At 41.5% G+C, this 17,938-nt stretch overlaps 1 protein-coding gene and 1 long non-coding RNA gene across 2 annotated transcripts in view; one reads left to right on the forward strand and one right to left on the reverse strand.

The window, feature by feature from the left end:
* LOC117955456 (kin of IRRE-like protein 3) overlaps positions 1-17,938 on the forward strand; it is a 198,763-nt gene that overhangs the window by 56,336 nt on the left and 124,489 nt on the right. The gene's annotated exons all lie outside the window — the stretch shown is intronic.
* The window catches only part of LOC117955464, an 18,968-nt gene continuing 2,214 nt past the window's right edge, over positions 1,185-17,938 (reverse strand). Inside the window, exon 3 of the long non-coding RNA XR_004659046.1 lies at positions 1,185-1,278. This is a non-coding gene — a long non-coding RNA (uncharacterized LOC117955464). The remainder of the gene's footprint in view (positions 1,279-17,938) is intronic.

Genomic DNA, 17,938 nt, shown 5'->3' on the forward strand with positions numbered 1-17,938 from the left:
GTGTCACTTCCGTAAATAAAGGGAAGTGAAGAAACACTAATTGCCTTATATGGGCGAGAGTAAAGGGTAAAGAGTTAGAAAAGATAGTAATCCGCTAAGTCAAACTACCGTTTTACTTAGGAGACTGGCATCACTGTTAATATTTGGGCCTTTTTTGAAGAAATGTAAGAAACAGTTTGTGCTTTGTATGAGTTATAATTTTTATTATGTTTATTTTTTGCATTAAGGAGAACTGTTTTAGACAACACTAATGCTTGTGTAGCATTGCTGTGGGTGTAATATCAATGAATATGACATTATTATGTTGATTAATGCCATAAGTTAATTTCATGAGGGAAAAAGCGTCTGGACTTTTGAAAAACGTTTTGTATTTTGTCAGCTGTATGAGCTATAATGTTTATTTCTTCACAGTGTGACTCCCAAGACATATAAGAAGGAGATTGGGAATTGGCTTAGCTTGTACTACTCTGTCTGTGATATCAATACATATCTGTAAGATTCATGTTCCGTTTTATTTATTTATTTGTCCTTTAATGTTCTACAACCATTTTTAACATTGAAGTGACCTCACTGCAGCACAAATATTCTAATAGCCCAGTTTGTCCGGAAATAAATGATGTTCATATCTTGACTGCAGACAACAGGGTTTTTATACAAACAAGCTTTTGTATAAAATACAAAAGGTATAAAAGGTTTCTGTGTGAAACCTCATATAAATTACATATATAATTACATATAATAAACTATAACTTTAACTTTATTCCTTAATTGTACAATGTAGTGACATTACTGCCTTTTACACATTACTGTATTGAAAATTGAAACAGACAGGATAGCCTTCCCTGTTTAAAAATATACAGTTGCAACAAATGTCAATGAAAATGTATCTCTATCTCTGAGAACCCTTCTTCAGCTGTTTTTAATTAATTTCAATCAATTGGAGTGCCCAAGTACTTGTAAAAGTAGATGATTTCTACATCTGCTGCCCCTGTCCCTCCTGTTAAAATCCATAGTCAGGGATAAGGGTTTAGTTCAGGAGAGTAGCATCTAGACGGGGTTTAGTGAGTAGTGTGTAAAGTGGAAATTCTGCGTAGGGAGGTTGGTCGGGGGGGGGGAGGGGGACAATTACATCAGTAGTCTTGCATTGTAATTTATTTTCCTTTGGTGTACAACAGAGTGGGTAATAATGGCGGGCTAGCAGATACTGTTGACTTGCGCTAGCCTAGCACCAGTAAACTCTGCAATTGGAAGGACTGGATGAAAAGTGTTAAAAACTGTCTCCATTGATAAAAAACACACTGGCTAACTTGGAAATAAGGTCCCGTGTCCAAAATTCTGAACCACCCCTTTAACCTAACAGCGTCAAAAGGAATTCCAGTAGTCCCGACCAAGCACGTTTAGGTAAATCGTGATATATGAAGCTAAAGGAGATTTTTAGTGTCTATAACAACGACAAAGGCACCTGACCAAGCTTCTGTATTTTACGAGATGGGAGTGAGAATGTGTTGGAAGTTAATGTTAACTACTGTTCTTCTTTTTTTTCACCTCAGCGACGCAGAGAAAAAGTACAACTGCACCGAAAAAATGACACTGGTAGGAAAAAGACGAGACTTTAACTCTCTGACAATGTTCCTCATGACTGAGAAACGCCGAAATGTAGTAAAAAGTAAGGAAAATCTTCTATCAAGGTGACTTGGGGGTCTGTGATATGAAGGAAAAGATCAAGAAAGGAATTGAAGAATGACAGTGCTCCCTGACCTACTAAGCACTCAGTTACATTTCAAGCAGTATTGTAGAAAAACTGCTTTTTAGTTTTGTCACAGGTGAGAAAAGTGAAAAAGAACCAATTATTGTTGCTAGGTTCCAGCAATTGCAAAAAAAACATGAGCTGATCATTTTGTCTGTCACTAACTAGGAGTGAACACTGAGTGAGTTACAGAGTTGCGTCTTTTCAGGTCGGCTACATGTCATTATAAGATGTAAAGGGGCTTTATGGGAAGCAGTCTCTGCATGGATTCACAGCGAGGAATAAAACAGATAAAAGCACTACTCCCAAAAGAAAAGCTAAATCGTGTATGCTTCCATTTGGCTCCTGCGGGTTTTACCTCCATTGTCCAAATACACGTAATCTGTGTATCAAATTTATTTATTTATCTGCACTTGGTCTCTATTTTAAAGGTAAGTGTTTGACCTTTTCATGAGATCTGAAAGGATCATTCTCTGCAGGCTGGCAATTAACCTCCAGTAAGCATGTAACACATACTTAAAAAAATAACTCTTTTAAAAGGCGGAAGATTTTTGTTCACGTACAGAGGTGTCAACAGTATTCAGGTAGAAGTATAGATACTAGGGTTTAAAATGACTTCTGTAGAAGTTAAAATATCAAATCAAGCTTTTTACTGAAGTAAAAAGAGTAAGGGAAAAGAAATTATATAAATATGCTTTTTCAAATTTGACGGCTAGATTTGGAAACAATTAGCTTGTGGTACTTGGGTGCATAGAGCGCATTCAAAAGGAGTTGTTTTTGCCTCCAACCAAATTCAAGTATGGCCAGGTATGTGGAAGGGTTGGCTGGTCTTCCTGGCTACCAACCTCCTTGTCCAGGTTTGGCCAGGGATGCATAGAATGGATGGCTGGTCATCCTGGCTACCAAAGTCCTCGCTGTTGCTTGGTTGGAACATTTTACTCAAGTTATCCTTGTATTATCCTTTGTGTCAAGGGAACTTGTTTAGTTTATTTCACGCATTTGAGGGCAGGATGGGTCTCAGGACTCTGGAGGACCAGGCCACTGTAGCAGAAAAACATGACTGAATACAGGACGGCTCTGTGGGACCCGTAGGATGAAATGAGGTTAGTGGGATATGAGTGCAAAGTGGGGTATGAGTGCAAAGCTCAAGGCCATGGTAGCAGAAAAATACAATTGAACACAGGATGGGTCTCTGGGACCCCGAAGGACAACACAAGGGTTAGTGTCTGCGACGGACGTCTTCGTACGAGCCTACATACATCTGACCACAATCAAATTCACTCTATCCGGATTACGAGATTTATCTGGATAGGTTTTGGTTTTTGTCTTGTTGTTTTTTTAACGATGACAAGCCGGAATGAAAACAAGCCAAACTGAAATAGGAGAACGAGGCTATTTTTAAAATGTAAGCAGTAGAAAGTAGTGATGGTCAAATGAAGCTCTGTGAACCAGTGTCTTTATTTTTAGAGCCCACTAGATGGCGGTCTCTGTTCAACAATTGAACACTGAATTGCAATGCCTTAGGCCTTTCTCAGAAAATAAAGACACTGGTTCACAAAGCTTCATTTGGCCTTTACTAGTAGAAAGTACCGATGACTGCGTGAAAATGAGTAGAAGTAAAAAGTCTGCTGTAAAATAATGACTCCGGTAAAGTTTAGATACCCAGAAGTTCTGCTTAAGAAAGATGACAAAGTAATTGTTCTTTGTTACTTGACACCTCTGTTCATGTGTCATTATTTAAAACAAACGGACTCCGGGGAATAAGTTCCTTAGAGCTAAGTTACTAACATAGTATTGGAACAGATGGAGAGGAGAGGAAAGGAAAGGAGAGGAGAGCTCAGTCTGGGAAAATAAGTCCCCCGGCAGGCTTAAACTATAACAGTATAACTAAGAGCTCGTCCAAGACAAACCTGAGCCAGCTCCATTAGGGTTGGGAGATGAATATGCCGACTATGAATAGAAGCATGGAAGACAATAGGTGCCGTGTCTGTAGCTATACACCTTCCCATGCCGGTCTACGTGAACTTCATAACTATATGTGTTGTCAAAGAGGAGAGTTTTAGGTTTACTGGTAAATGTGGTATGGTGTCTTTGTAGGTCTGCTGTAACACATTTTCTTAATCAACACTTTTCATCACTCTAATTCACTAAGTCCCCCAAACCTCTTTAGTGGTTTGCATTTCTGTGTGCACAGTACACCCCTTTGTCTTTGTACATTTCTTTGTGTCCAGTTTCTGCCCTGTCACTTGGCAGAACAGAGTTGTATATCAAGAAACATATATAAAACTGGATTTATTGCTGGTACATATACGTCTGTCTATGCCTAGTGCAGGACTTCAGTTTACAGAGTTCATAAGAAATATATCTGCTTTTCTATTCTGTGTTCAGGGGGGAATTGTGGTGTCATTGCAACTCCTTTTTTGTAAGCTGCAGTTTGATGTGATGGGTTTCTTTGTGGCACCTCATGGTGTACTCATGCACAGTGTGTAGGAAAAAAGACAAGACCTAGAGAAGAATGCAACAAAAGCAGATGCTGCTAATGAAAAAAGCAGTGAAGCAGGCTAATTGAATAGGAACACAGTCCAAGGCTACTTTTGATTGCATTTGAGGAAAAAGAATGTGCAATGTCTCTTTTACACATCCCCATTTGCATGAGGTGCACTTCGGCAGAGCGTCTTTCTGGAATACAAATTAGCAACAAGACAACGGAGATAGACAAGAGCTGTTTTCGCCAACCCAGGCGAGCTGGCACACATTGTTTTTAGCACTCCTTGTTTGATTGCTTCTTTCACCATCTCCTAATCGGATGTTTTTTTCTTTTCTTCCATCGTGTCTGAACACCAGGACATAAAGAGTTCATTTCTACCAGGCCACAGGCATGTACACTTAATGCTGAGGCTGCCAGGACTGAGTGCTTGGAAACACAGATTCCTGGATTGCATACAATTATCCAGTGTTGCTTGGAACACAGAAGGCTCCAGAAAGCCCAGGATGCGTCCATAGCTGCTGATAGTTAAAGTTGTGCCGTCCGACTTTAGCTATTTGTTTGCTTTCATGACAGCCCAGTATCAAAGTTTAATAAGCTAAATTAGCCTCCTGGGTGGTGACTGATGAAGTGATGGCAGATCCGGTTGACATACGGGTGTCTGATGGCATTTAAATCAGGTCTCTGCTACCACCTCAAACAGTGTCATAGCAGTAATGACTTTGGACTGATGACTTCACACACTAGCAGAAATAGGGCTCAATTCACTTTTCATTTAATACATTTCAAAAAATATTCTTTGTGGTATGACACTTAAGCCCCCAAAAATCGTTGGATTGATCAGATTTAATTGAAGTTGAATGGGTTCTGAGCCTGCGGGGTAGGCGTCGCTTGTAAACAACAATGTGATATAGGAGCTGTGATCATGCTGTTGAAGCATAGCAGCAGCATCACACAAACTCTCTTCTGCCAGTGTCTGAAACATTGATACAAAACAGTATCGTGACATTTTCTTTGGTAATACTGTAAACACACACAGCTTGACTTTTGGTACTAGAATAGTAAAATCAGTTGCTTTTTTATGACAGTGTTGGTCAGTTTTTCTGCTTGAAAATTTGCCCAATAAAATTGAAGTGAGATTAACAAACACAAAATCATATGATTATTTTTTATTTATTTTTAAAACAACACACAAAATAAGCAATTTGCAACATGATCCATCGGGAGTACTGGGAGATGTCCCGGTGGGCCGGTCTATTTGTTTGGGCTGAATGGTCTGCAACTGCATGGATGTGTTAACACTAGAAGTGCCGGGATCCCATAATTACAAGAATTGCCGTGAGCGGTCAATTTGACAACCAGATTCCAAACTCTACAATCTCTCATAATAAAGACCTAATTGCAATATTAATATTGTGTTAGGCTATCTTTAGAAAAATGAAATAACACCAACATGTTTAATTATACACTTGAGTAGCCCACGTGTTTCAGTAATTTATATCAAAAAAAGTTAATTATTTCATAGGCTATATTCAAATTTGAAAAATATGGTATGAAAATTCATTCAACATACATAACTCATAACAGGCAAATAACACCTAAAAGTATGTTATTTTAAACATTTAACCTGGCACTGCCTCCGTGTTGGTTCCTGCTGTGGTGAGCAGCACTGCTCGGGCCGTGCTCCGCTGCTCATTTCTCCTCTATAAACTCCGCTCTCAGCTCCTCTGCCTGTTGCTGCATAAACTTACTCAGGACAAGTTTGTTGCTGGTGCACTTCTTGGAGAGGATGCTTAAAGTTGTATGAACACCGGCCATCTAGCATCGTGTACCACTACTTTCAAGAGTGGTACACTCTAGAGCGAGCGCCCGGCACTTGCCTTTTGATTCAGAACAGGGTGATGGGCCTAAGGCACTTGTTACTCAAGACCGCTTATGACATTTCTCTGACAGAGAAATATTGGTTGCTTAGTCACTAAGCAACCAATATGCATCTTCAACCGTGCAAAAGATGAAAAACAATACTGTAATTATCTGAGCAATCCATATGACTGTGTATGGCCAAAATAGGTAGTGATTTTATTTGCCATGCCTTTTGTGTAATGTGCATAAATGACTCTTTATACAGTAAGGTACCAGCAGGTTTTTATTTTTTTATCCAGAAAGGTTTTTACATATAAGATGGTCATAATGATTGTCATGCTTTTCTAGTGTTAAGAGAATGGGGTCCGACCCATTTTTTCTTTTTATTTCTGCCCCCAGAGAGAAGAGAGATCACATGAGTGGCCCAATTGTCTGTCTTTCTTTTTATTTATATATACTTTATATATATATATTTTGTTATCCCTTTATTAGATAGAAAGTGAACAGATGTTAAAGAGGGAGAGAGAGAGATGGGGGATGACACGCAGCAAAGGGCCGCAGGCTGGATTCGAACCCGGACTGCTGCAGGACTCAGCCAACATGGGGCTAGCGCACTCATTTGTGTGTCTTTCATATGAACATTGACCATTCAAATATTTGGTCTTTGACTGCCCTGCCCACAGAGAGGAGAGAGGTAGATGTTGGCCCCACTGGTTTGTCTCTCATCTGAACACTGGCCAATCATATCACACCATTGTGACAAAATAAAACGGCGTTCCCAACGGCGTTACTTTTTTCAGTATTGAGTAATCTAATTGATTACTCAACCCATCTTAATAACACCATTACCGTTAATGCCGAAAAATGCGGCGCATTTGGAAGGTGTTTTTTTTTCAGACCAACAGACCATCAGACCAATTAGATCTCTAAGCCGAGAGGCAAAATCCTTGGTTATGGGGCTGTGCACAAGGCCATCGCCACAGATGTTGCGTAAATGCTGACAATTGGCTGAGGCTGAGTAAAATTTCATGGTAAGCCAATCAGAGGTAGAGTTGAGCTTGTGTTCATAAGCATGCATGGTCAGACACAACAACACAAGCGAGTCAGTCATTCAAAGACAGGAATGGCTTTATGAAATTAAGGGGGGGTTCCCACCGTGGTCAGAAAACATAGGCCCTATGACAGTAGAGTTTCTTCTCGCTCCGAAGCCAACCACTGTCAGTCTCTCACTTCTCCCTCGCTCTATCACTCACACACACAGACACATACACACACACATACACACACCAGCAAAAAAGTTTAAACTTCTGGCCCCTACAAAGAGTGTATATATTTTTTATTTAGATAGTTAGATAGAGATTTAATGAGGCCCAAAAATGGAAAATGGTGGTGTTATAGCAGCAAACATACATTAGTCACACAGCACAGAATATAAATATAAATGAAATACTAGGATACAATATACACACATACAGTATACATGAAATAATAATAGGAATAAATACAAGAAAAATATTTGAATAAATTCAGGATGGGAAAACAAAATGTGCAACTTGTTAAATAGTATGCTAAAATGTAAATAAACCAATTGTACAGGTTGAACTTAGTGCAGTATTGTGGTGTCTCAGAGTCATATGTGGGGAAGTAATTTGGGATGTGATGTGTTTGTTATTACCTCTCCGGGCAACCATCACCTTATCGTGGTGGAGAGGTTTGTGTGTCCCTATGAACGTGAGGGCTGTGTTGTCAGGAGCTGTGTGCTCCTGGTAGGGTCTCCCATGGCAAAGTGTTCTCAGGTGAGGGGCCAGACAAAGAATGGTTCAAAAACCCCATGAAAGACAGAGGAAGAGAGGGAGTGACCCTGCCCGGAGGAGGCCCAGACGGCGGGCTCGTCAGCGAGCGCCTGGTGGCCGGGTTTGCTACGGAGCCCGGTCGGGCACAGCCCGAAGAAGCTACGTGGCATCCCCATCTCCTTCCTATGGGCTCACCACCTGTGGGAGGAACCGCTGGGGTCGGGTGCGGCGCCATATGGGTGGCGGCGAAGGTCAGGGGCCTCGATGGACTAGACCCGGGCGACAGAGGCTGGCTCTGGGGACGTGGAACGTCACCTCTCTGTGGGGGAAGGAGCCGGAACTTGTGCGGGAGGTGGAGCGCTACCAGTTAGATCTGGTGGGGCTTACCTCTACCCACAGTCTTGGTTCTGGAACTGTACTCCTGGAAAGGGGTTGGACTCTGTCCTCCGGAGTTGCCCAGGGTGTGAGGCGCCGGGCGGTTGCGGGGACACTCACAAGCTCCCGGCTGAGTGCCGCTGCGTTGGAGTTTACCCCAATGGACGAGAGGGTCGCCTCCCCACGCCTGCGGGTGATGGGGGGGAAAACTCTGACTGTTGTTTGTGCATGTGCACCAAACAGGAGTTCGGAGTATTCGGCCTTCTTGGAGACCTTGAATGGAGTCCTGTATGGGGCTCCAGTAGGGGACTCCATAGTTCTGCTGGGGAACTTCAACTCACACGTGGGCAATGATGGAGATAATTGGAGAGGCGTGATCGGGAGGAACGGGCTCCCTAACCCTCTATTGCATGAATTATTTTTTAAACATGGTAAAAATATCTTGATGTGTTTTTATTACTCCAGGATGCTTAAATAATGCAATTGAAAAAAAAAAATCTAAAAAAAAGTTGAAGGGGGGGTAGTTAGTAATTTGTTGCCATATGGCAACAACGCGCATTCGTGGAAAGTGCCAAAAAATCCATTTTTTCTTTAGAAACATGCTTTTATTGAACAAATTCAACTTATATGTATCAACATGCATAGTCCAATATGTTTACAGTCAAATTAGTTTAGTTTTAATTGTAGTTTTTGATAATTATTAATAATAACACTGTAATAAGTCTTTCATATACACCTGAAAGAAGACACACGGATGCAATGTACTTAATTAGGGGCAAAATAAGCACAACACACTGACTAAACTTACAACTACTGAACTTTATGTCACTGAAAACATATTTCTGATACATAATCTTCCTTTAGACCCTAGGCCAAAGGTCAATGATCGATTTTATAATAGTTTAATCTGATCTGAGGCCATATGTTTTGGACACTCGGGTGAAGAGAGGCAGAGCTGTCAACTGATTACCATCTGATGGTGAGTTGGGTCAGGAGATGGGGGAGGACTCTGGACAGACCTGGTAAGCCCAAACGCATGGTGCGTGTAAATTGGGAACGTCTGGAGGAGGCCCGTGTCCGACGGACTTTCAAGTCACACCTCCGGCGGAGCTTTTCGTGCATCCCTGTGGAGGCTGGGAGCATTTAACCTGACTGGACAATGTTCAAAGTTTCCATTGCTGAAGCTGCGGCGGGGAGCTGTGGTCTAAGGGTCTCAGGTGCCTCAAGGGGCGGTAACCCACAAACACCCTGGTAGACACCGGTGGTCAGGGACCGGTCCATCCCAGTCCAAATACAAGTCCTCGCAACTCTGGGGGCAACCAGCTGTTTCCAGAGGAAAATGGCAAACAGCTAAGTGTTTAGAAATATTACATATAATCTTCACTTTTATCACTAAGGTTTGTTTGGATATATTATATAGTTCTGTTAAATCTTATCATACATGTCTGAAGCTGTCCCCGAGAACTGCAGCATAATACCAGCCGTTTTGGAACATACTGTATCATAAAAAAGGTAGATTAGGTTTCCCTACACTGTGCCACAACAGGCGGAAATTGTAATTCAATTGGCAGCAATTCCCGAGCATCTGACAGGTGTTTTACTTATCAGCATTCATGATGTGCTTTGCATTGACTATTTAGGGTTAAAAATGGGTGAGTACAGGGTGGGATGAGAGGCTAATTCATGTACGCACATTTTTGCATAATCTGTTATTTATAAAAGGAACATTGCTTTTTGGTGTTTGCCATTTTTGGCTTTTGTACGTATATGCACCTTTAGTAAGAATCACAGTTTTTGCACAGCACAATTTTATAAATGAGACCCCAGGTCTGATTCTTTTTTTTTTTTTTTAACCACAACCCAGCTGCGGTCGCAGCCCCCTCACTCTGAGATCTCAAAACATGGGGAAAACATTGTATTTCCCCAATGGGGATCAATAAAACGTACAGATTAAAAAATTAAATTCATTAAATAACAGATGTTGACAATGTTTTCCTTTGGGGACATAATTAGATGTCTGGTAGATGACTGCCCAGGCTCTTGGGCTCTTCTGCACATTGCATTGCGCACATCTCTCCAGCTGTTCTGCACGCTATAGCACCTTTACAAGCAAGGCTTCACCCGCCCTGGCCACATCGCTACCTGGATGTGTAATGGCTAGATGGAAAAAAGGGGTGACAGCGAATCTGAGCCGTGCCAGATTGAACCATTAAGAGAGTTTTGAATAGCGAGAATGGCAGGTACAGTACGTGAGTGATGTCAGAGTGTGTGGTCAAGCAAGGAGAACGAGCGGTGTCGGAGTGAGTAACTTAAGTTAAGAATGCAGCTGTGTGAGCAAAAAGCATAAAGGCTAAGAGGGAACAAAGATAATGTAAAGTGAGTTAACAGGGAACAATCAAACAACAATCTTCTTAACCCTCAAAAAGTTGTTCAAAAAAAAAAAAAAAAAAACTAATGTCAAATTGTCAGGTACAACTCTCTACTTTCATGAATGCTGGGGTGTCTTATTCAATTGTATAGCATTTGGAGAAAAATATTAAAGTGCTATTTAGTAAAAGTTGACATTTTCCAGTCTGTGATTATCCATCAACATAGATTCCTTTAATTTTAGTATAAATAATCCATAAATTCTGCTTTTTTAACTCAAACATTAGGTATAATTCCCTATAAATGACATATATAACATTGAAAAAAAAAATTGAAAAATGGGACAAAAACGTGACAAAAAGTTAAAAAAATGGATTAAAAAGCATCGACTTTCAATTTTGATGGGAAGACAACATAAGGGTTATGACACAGTGGCTTCATCTGTTGTTAATAATGTCGGTAAAGTGAAGCGTGTTACCCTCAATAGAGCATCGGTCCTGGAGGAAATGTCTCGCCTGTGATTCCTGACCATTAACATTGTGTTGTGAAGTGAATATTGTGCTAATATTGTATTGTGAGACCTCTGGTAATGTCCACTCCTAGCAGACACATGATCAATTGACAAGCATACACTCTAAATGCACATACCTGCATGTACTGTACATGGCAGTCAGCACAGAGAAGCACGCTGTGCGGTTATGAATGGCCTTCGCTTGACAGACTGTAAACTGTGCTTGGACTGGCTGTTTTCCCTCCAATGTTCGCTTGCTGCCTCCTTATTAAATTGAAAACAAGTAGGAGAAATCATTGTCAATCCACTGGCAAGGCTATGTCTGTTGACTACACTTACATAATAACTCCTCACTCCCACCCATGTGTACACATATCTGGTGCTTGTTTGTACAGACAGCTAGCATTGACTGAGTGACTTGGGGGATCTTGATTGGTGCCTACAGTGACAGAGGCCGTCCATTGTTATGCTTTCCCCATCTCCTCCCAATTCCTCTGGTGTGCGTGTGTTAACAGGAAGAAAAAATGTCTGCGACTCGTGTTCCATCTAATTCACAACCTGGGGAGCTCGGCTACCTGAGCGTCCTCAGAGAATGACAAGCTATGCAGAGTACAAGCCTTCCTCAGTTGCTTTGGCATTCATTGCAAGGACTTTGGACGCTTTCAGAATATTTCCTGCACATTCATTACTGAGTCTACCATGGGACATAATAGAGGCAGGTCAGCATTCCCATATGGAAAGCAACATAATTTTAAGAATACTAATTTAGTCAAGTGTCATGTTGTTAATGCAAATGTGGTATTACCCCATCGTGGATGTTGGTATGAAGGCCTCCAAGTTGGTGTCGGTACTAAACATCCGTTTACAGACTGATGACTTGGTTCAATTTTGACCTATCAAATGGATACTTTACCTTAATTTAATATTTATTGAGTTACAGTAGTTTAAAAAAAATGGGGTTCCCTCCCAATCATGCTTCCCTCACAATTAAATGTTGCAAATGTTTGCAGTAAAGACGTGTGAAATTGGATCACCCTATAATAGGGTGACCATGTTTTGATTTCCAAAAGAGGATACTCGGCCCAGCCTCAAATTCCGACAGGCTCCTCAGAGGTTAATAACAGTCTTTGTTATGCCTCAATGGTAAAACAATTACTTATATAATAAAAATTAAATCTGTAACAACCTGAAACAAAATAATAGCTCTTGTTTCAAATAAATATAAAATAATTTATATGACCTATTCTGTGTCAGCTTTAAAATCCAGCTTCAACTAAATATCCCTTAAAACTTTTTCAATGTAATAAGATAAGGTTTTTCGGTGTACATTGTGAGCTTTGAGATCTCCAGTATCTTTTGTTAGACACTGAAACATATGTGCTAGCTTTGCACATGGTGATCTCCGCCTCCCACTAAGTGTAAGTGAAAGTGCAGCTTCACAGTTTTTGCAGTTTAACTGTGAAGCTGCACTTACACTTCTGCATTTTGTGTGCAATCCTGCTCCGTTGTCTGATCTGCTCCGTTGTCTGATCTGCTCCCTGTCGGATCTGCTGCTTGTATATGCTCCCTGTCTGATCTGCTCACTGTATGTGCTCCCTTTCTGATCTGCTCCTTGTATGTGCTCCCTGTCTGATCTGCTCCCTGTATGTGCACGTTGCAGAGCCGCCCACAAGGCAGCCTCTCGGGAATTACGTCACGCAACAAAGTACCATAGTATTGTGTGCAAAGCGCCAGTCAATTTAAGTACATGCCTAATGGTCCCATGAAAAACAGTGAAAAGAGGACGTTTGGTCACCCTACCCTATTACAACCTATACCAGGAATCTGTGGTGTAAGTTGAAAGTTTCTGTTATCCATTGCCTTTGTTATTTTGTGTTTGCAAGTGTATCTATGGCGTTAGGGACAAGTACAACAACAACACATTTTTGTTTTAGAGTGAAAACAAAACACATTTTCAGCATTCAACTTGCAACTGATTGATAAAAACATGTGCAGGATGATGGAGGCAGCAGCAAATATTTCTCTTCCAAACCTGAGCAGCAACTGACAGTGATGCAGTGTGCTTGAGGGGTGGAGTGATTGTCCTTTGCTTATTATGTGTATTGATGTTGGAATTAAAGTCACTGCTGTTCCCCTGGCTCTGAAATGGTCTGAATCTAAATGTCTTTCTTAATGGAAGAACTTCTTATTGGTTAATGAGGGGGAGTGTGATGTCCTCAGAAATATTGTCGCTCTCTTAGATGGCTCTCCTGCCCAAGACAGAAGATGTGGGCTTGCCGTTATTTCTTCTTTTTTCAGCTGACCTGCTGACCTCTTATTGTGTGTTTTTACCTTTAATCATAGCTTGCACGAGTCCCTCTATCATTCATGTCTGGATGTTATCTAGTATCTGTATTAAAAGAATCAGTCCAAACAGATTTGTCATTGCACTACAGGGTCTGCACTCCTTATTAAATCCATTACGGCCAGTGCTCATTTGGTCAATCAAGAGCAATCTGTTAATATGTAGGGTCTCCTAGAGGGCCTGAGCCTTGCCTTTGTGCAAATTGGACTCTGTCGGTGGCATACAAATAATTAACATCAATAGGTTGTCTCCAGTGCAATTTACTGAAGAGGCAAGCAGAGATTTGTTTTGATCTTGTTTTTCTGACATCCTCTCAAGATGTAAGTCACGGACACAGGTCAGAGGCTGATGTAGGGGCTACAGTAGAAGGGGGATGTGACAGGGAGGGGTGTGTGTGTGTGTGTGTGTGTGTTTAACAGCAGCCAAGCATGTGATGGTAGCGAGGATCCTGAGTAATCACCAGTAATGTGCCTCCTATCAGGCGAAGGCACACAGCAGCCAATATGTTTGCAGCATACTGATTCACTTTAAAAACATAGCGGTTTTCTGTTGAACAAGGCTTGGACGAACAATTGCATGCTGAGCTAAACCAAACACAGTGGGTCCTTTGTTGAGTTCACAATCATATTCCATTTGCCTATGAAAACAGCCAGTCATGCGGCACAATTTCTAATATTAATTCTGGAAGCCAGCAGAAAAAGAGCATGCTCTTAATAACAGAAAGAGACCAGTCAATATTACAAACTGAGACACAACACTAAAAATGACTGTTTTGTGGGAGGTAGTAATATTGTTTTGGGAATGTTTGGCAAATACTAAACAAATAACCTTAAAGTTCACATCTCAGCATGACTTTTATTGCACTAGCCCTTGTATAATCTCCCATCTAGTCTATATATCAACAACGTTCCACTATGGGGTGAGGAGCCGGATAGCTAAAGTAGGGCCCTGTGAAATCCTTTTTTTTTTTTTTTTTTTTTTTAATTCTGTGTCATTTTTTTAGGGGGGGATTTTCTTTTCTTTCAACTTCATGTTAAATTTACAATAGACCCCAGGCCTAGTTAAAATAGTCTAATATGCTGTATATGCTGTTATGTTTCCTGTAGATGTAAAAGTGCTTTGAGCAGTTGTTAAGACTGGAAAAGCGCTATATAAATACAGCACATTTACATTTACATTTATTATGCTGCGTTCCAGACACAGTTTTAATCCGGTAAGTTACGACTTAAAGTGACGACTTGCAACTTGGTAGCGTTCCAGTCAAACCACAAACCCTTCTAGCTAGCGGTAGCATTATACTAGCGATTCCTAGTCTGCAACATATTTTGGGTTTCATTTTAGGGTTAGGGTTGACTGCAATCTCGGTTGTCAGAGGTTTCAAAGACAACGACGAAGATTTACTTTCCACAGATCTCTGGCAGCACTTTTTGCATGTGTTGGTCAAAAACCCTCGGCAGGTGGGTCAACCTGAGGCTGTTGGCATTTTCTGGAAGTGCACATCCCTGCTTGCAATGTTAAACAGGAACGGACGTATCCTCTTCATTTTCTCAAGCAGTGTGCACACGTTGCAACAAAATCTTCCACAAACTCACGTCTTGTACCTATTGATTTTGTTGTTGCCTCAATGGTAACCTGGAGTGATTTCCCGCTGTGGATTTAGCTTTGTTCTTGATAAAAATAAATAGTTAATATGTCAACAAAATATACTCAAATTTTGTGCGATTCCGCATGTATAAAAGAATTCTGTTTTCATGTGTAGATTCTGTGATTCCGTCACGCGTTTTTTGCATCACAGAAATCATTGGAGACTACTAAAGGCTCTGGCTCCCATTGTACTTTTAGAGACTCTAGGAAGCACAACTCTGCATTCTGGGAGCACAGTGCTCTAATGGGACTTTTAGAATTCAACTAGGGAGATGGAGCCTTGCGTGTGTTTCGCCGCTTACCCTTTCAGGTGGATTTTCCTATTCCTACTACTTGTCACTCAAAATGTATCACCGCTGCTAGTGCCTGACCCTTTTAAGTATCTGTAATTCTGCAGAGAAAGTGCCAATCTACGTCTCTGGCGGACATTTACGCATGTCCATATCAACTGGTTTTAGTCCCTAGGTCAAGGTATAAATGGAGGCGGGCGGGGGGGGGGCTTAATCCTTACGCCGCAACTAAAGATGTCTACTGAAGGTTAAAAATAATGTGACTGTTGACCGGTTCTGGTCTGGCCAGAAATGGCCAGATGCCTATCTGATTCAAATTGGTCATTTCACCTCCCCCCTTTAAGTTGTAAGTGTTCGTTGACTGGTACATCAGAAAATCAATACACAGGATAAACTTTGTTAAAATGTATAGGCTTTTAGTCAAATGTTATTGCAAATATAACAAGCTTTTGCACAAGGATGAGATAAGACAAGTCTATCTGTCTATAGCCATCTGATGCTGATGAACTAAAACCCTCTCCTTTTATTCATTTCTGTCTTATCTTCTTGGTGGTGCTTTCATCAGTTGGATATATTCCAGGTCTCCTTGGTTCCTCAAACCATCGTTAAGCCAAGGTGGCGTAAATACCTTAAATCTCCCGCTCCCAGGCCCGAGAAGACCGATTTGGTATGAGTCTTATCTTTGTACAGGCACAGAGTGCAGCGAGTGAGGTCATTACTTGGTTTTATCGTTCTGCAAAATACATCTTACACACAGCATTATGGAGGAATACTAGAGCATACTGGAAGAACGTCTGGAGGAGGCCCCTGTCCGACAGACTTTTAACTCACACCTCCAGCGGAGCTTTTCGGCCATCCCTGTGGAGGCTGGGGGCATTAAACCTGAGTGGACAATGTTCAAAGTTTCCATTGCTGAAGCTGCGGCAGTGAGCTGAGGTGTTCCAGGCCCGTCCACCCGGTGAGGAGGCCTCGGGGAAGACCCAGGACTAGGTGGAGAGATTATATTTCCAACCTGGCCTGGGAACGCCTCGGGATCCCCCAGTCGGAGATGGTTGATGTGGCTCGGGAAAGGGAAGTTTGGGGTTCCCCGCTGGAACTGCTGCCCCTACGCCCCGATACCAGATAAGTGGATGAAGACGGATGGATGGATGGACACAGCATTATTTTGCTCTCTCTTTCCTGTTCATGAGAATCAGCCCAATTATTTTCCCGGTCCAGTGCTTTCTTCCTTATTTATCAGGTCAGATTGTCCTTTCACAGAAACTCAGGATGAGCATCTCCTTTCCAAACGTTACAGGCCGGATATGTCATCTGTCAACAAAAGCAGAAGGCAAGGGTCAGCCATGATTTTATTTCTACACACAGAAGAAAATATTCCTACACTACTCTACAGAGGAGGAAAGAGGATGGTGGCCTGTCAGTTCCCAACTTTAAGCATTATTCTTGGTCCTTTAGGTTAAGACCCCTCCTCACCTGGTTCAACCCAGATATGTCTGTCTGCTGGCGTACCCTAGAACATGCTATGCGACAGAGCCTTGGTCACTCCATGACGTTCTTTTTGCCAATATGTCCAATAAACAGTGCCAGCTATGCTTTATTGTCTAAAAGACATTTTTACCTTGTAACCCTTTTCTGACTTAACCAATGCATTCAATCTGCGACGTTCCTCCTTTGTCTTTTACCTTCAATTAAGCACTCAAGGCGTACAGTGTCCCCTGGCAGAGTCCTTTGCCCATCCATTTAATCTGGAAGTTATTTGCCACGCAGCCAAAATCTGTGGTATGGTATGACGGCTGTATCAGTTCTTGGTGATATCTGGACGATCTGCCCTTGCTATTGAGAGTATCTGGGAAGGCGATTTCCCAGACCTGAGTATCGATCTCAACTGGCAAGATGTATGGTCTAACATTCCAGAAGTATCACGCAATCTAGACCATCAGCAGATTCACTACAATTTAATTCGTAGGACATGTCTCACCCCCGAGAAAATGCATCAAATGAAAATGAATAACAAAACTTTATGCACGTTCTGCCCACTAAAAGCTGAAGGTATATATCTTCACATGATCTGGGATCACTCTCTCTTTGGTCAGTTCTGGAATAATATTGCATCCAAAATATGTGTCCTTATTAATGATACTGTACCTGTTACTGTCAATGTTTTGATTCTGAATGATCTGTCAGCCCGCCAGCTCTCTAAAACTCAAAAATGTGCTGCGCTTGCTGATGATGCCAAAATAATGAATACAACGTGTTGGAAACCACCTTGTCTATTATCTTGGACCCTTTCCTTTCTGGATGTTGTGAATATGGAGCTCTCCCCGGTTTGCATAGATGGAGCCCTGGGTAAGGACTTTGGACACTTGGATTAGCATTGCTGGATCCTTGACGTCCATGCTATAGATTTGTGTTACAGCATTCTCACTTCTGTCTGTGTGTTTGGTCTTTTTTGTCTTGTGCTGGTATTCCTATCAATGACTCCTGTTTGTTTGTTTGTCTGTTTCTGTGTGTCTTGTTTG

Source organism: Etheostoma cragini, chromosome 13 (genome assembly GCF_013103735.1).
Source record: "Etheostoma cragini isolate CJK2018 chromosome 13, CSU_Ecrag_1.0, whole genome shotgun sequence".
NCBI lineage: Eukaryota > Metazoa > Chordata > Actinopteri > Perciformes > Percidae > Etheostoma > Etheostoma cragini.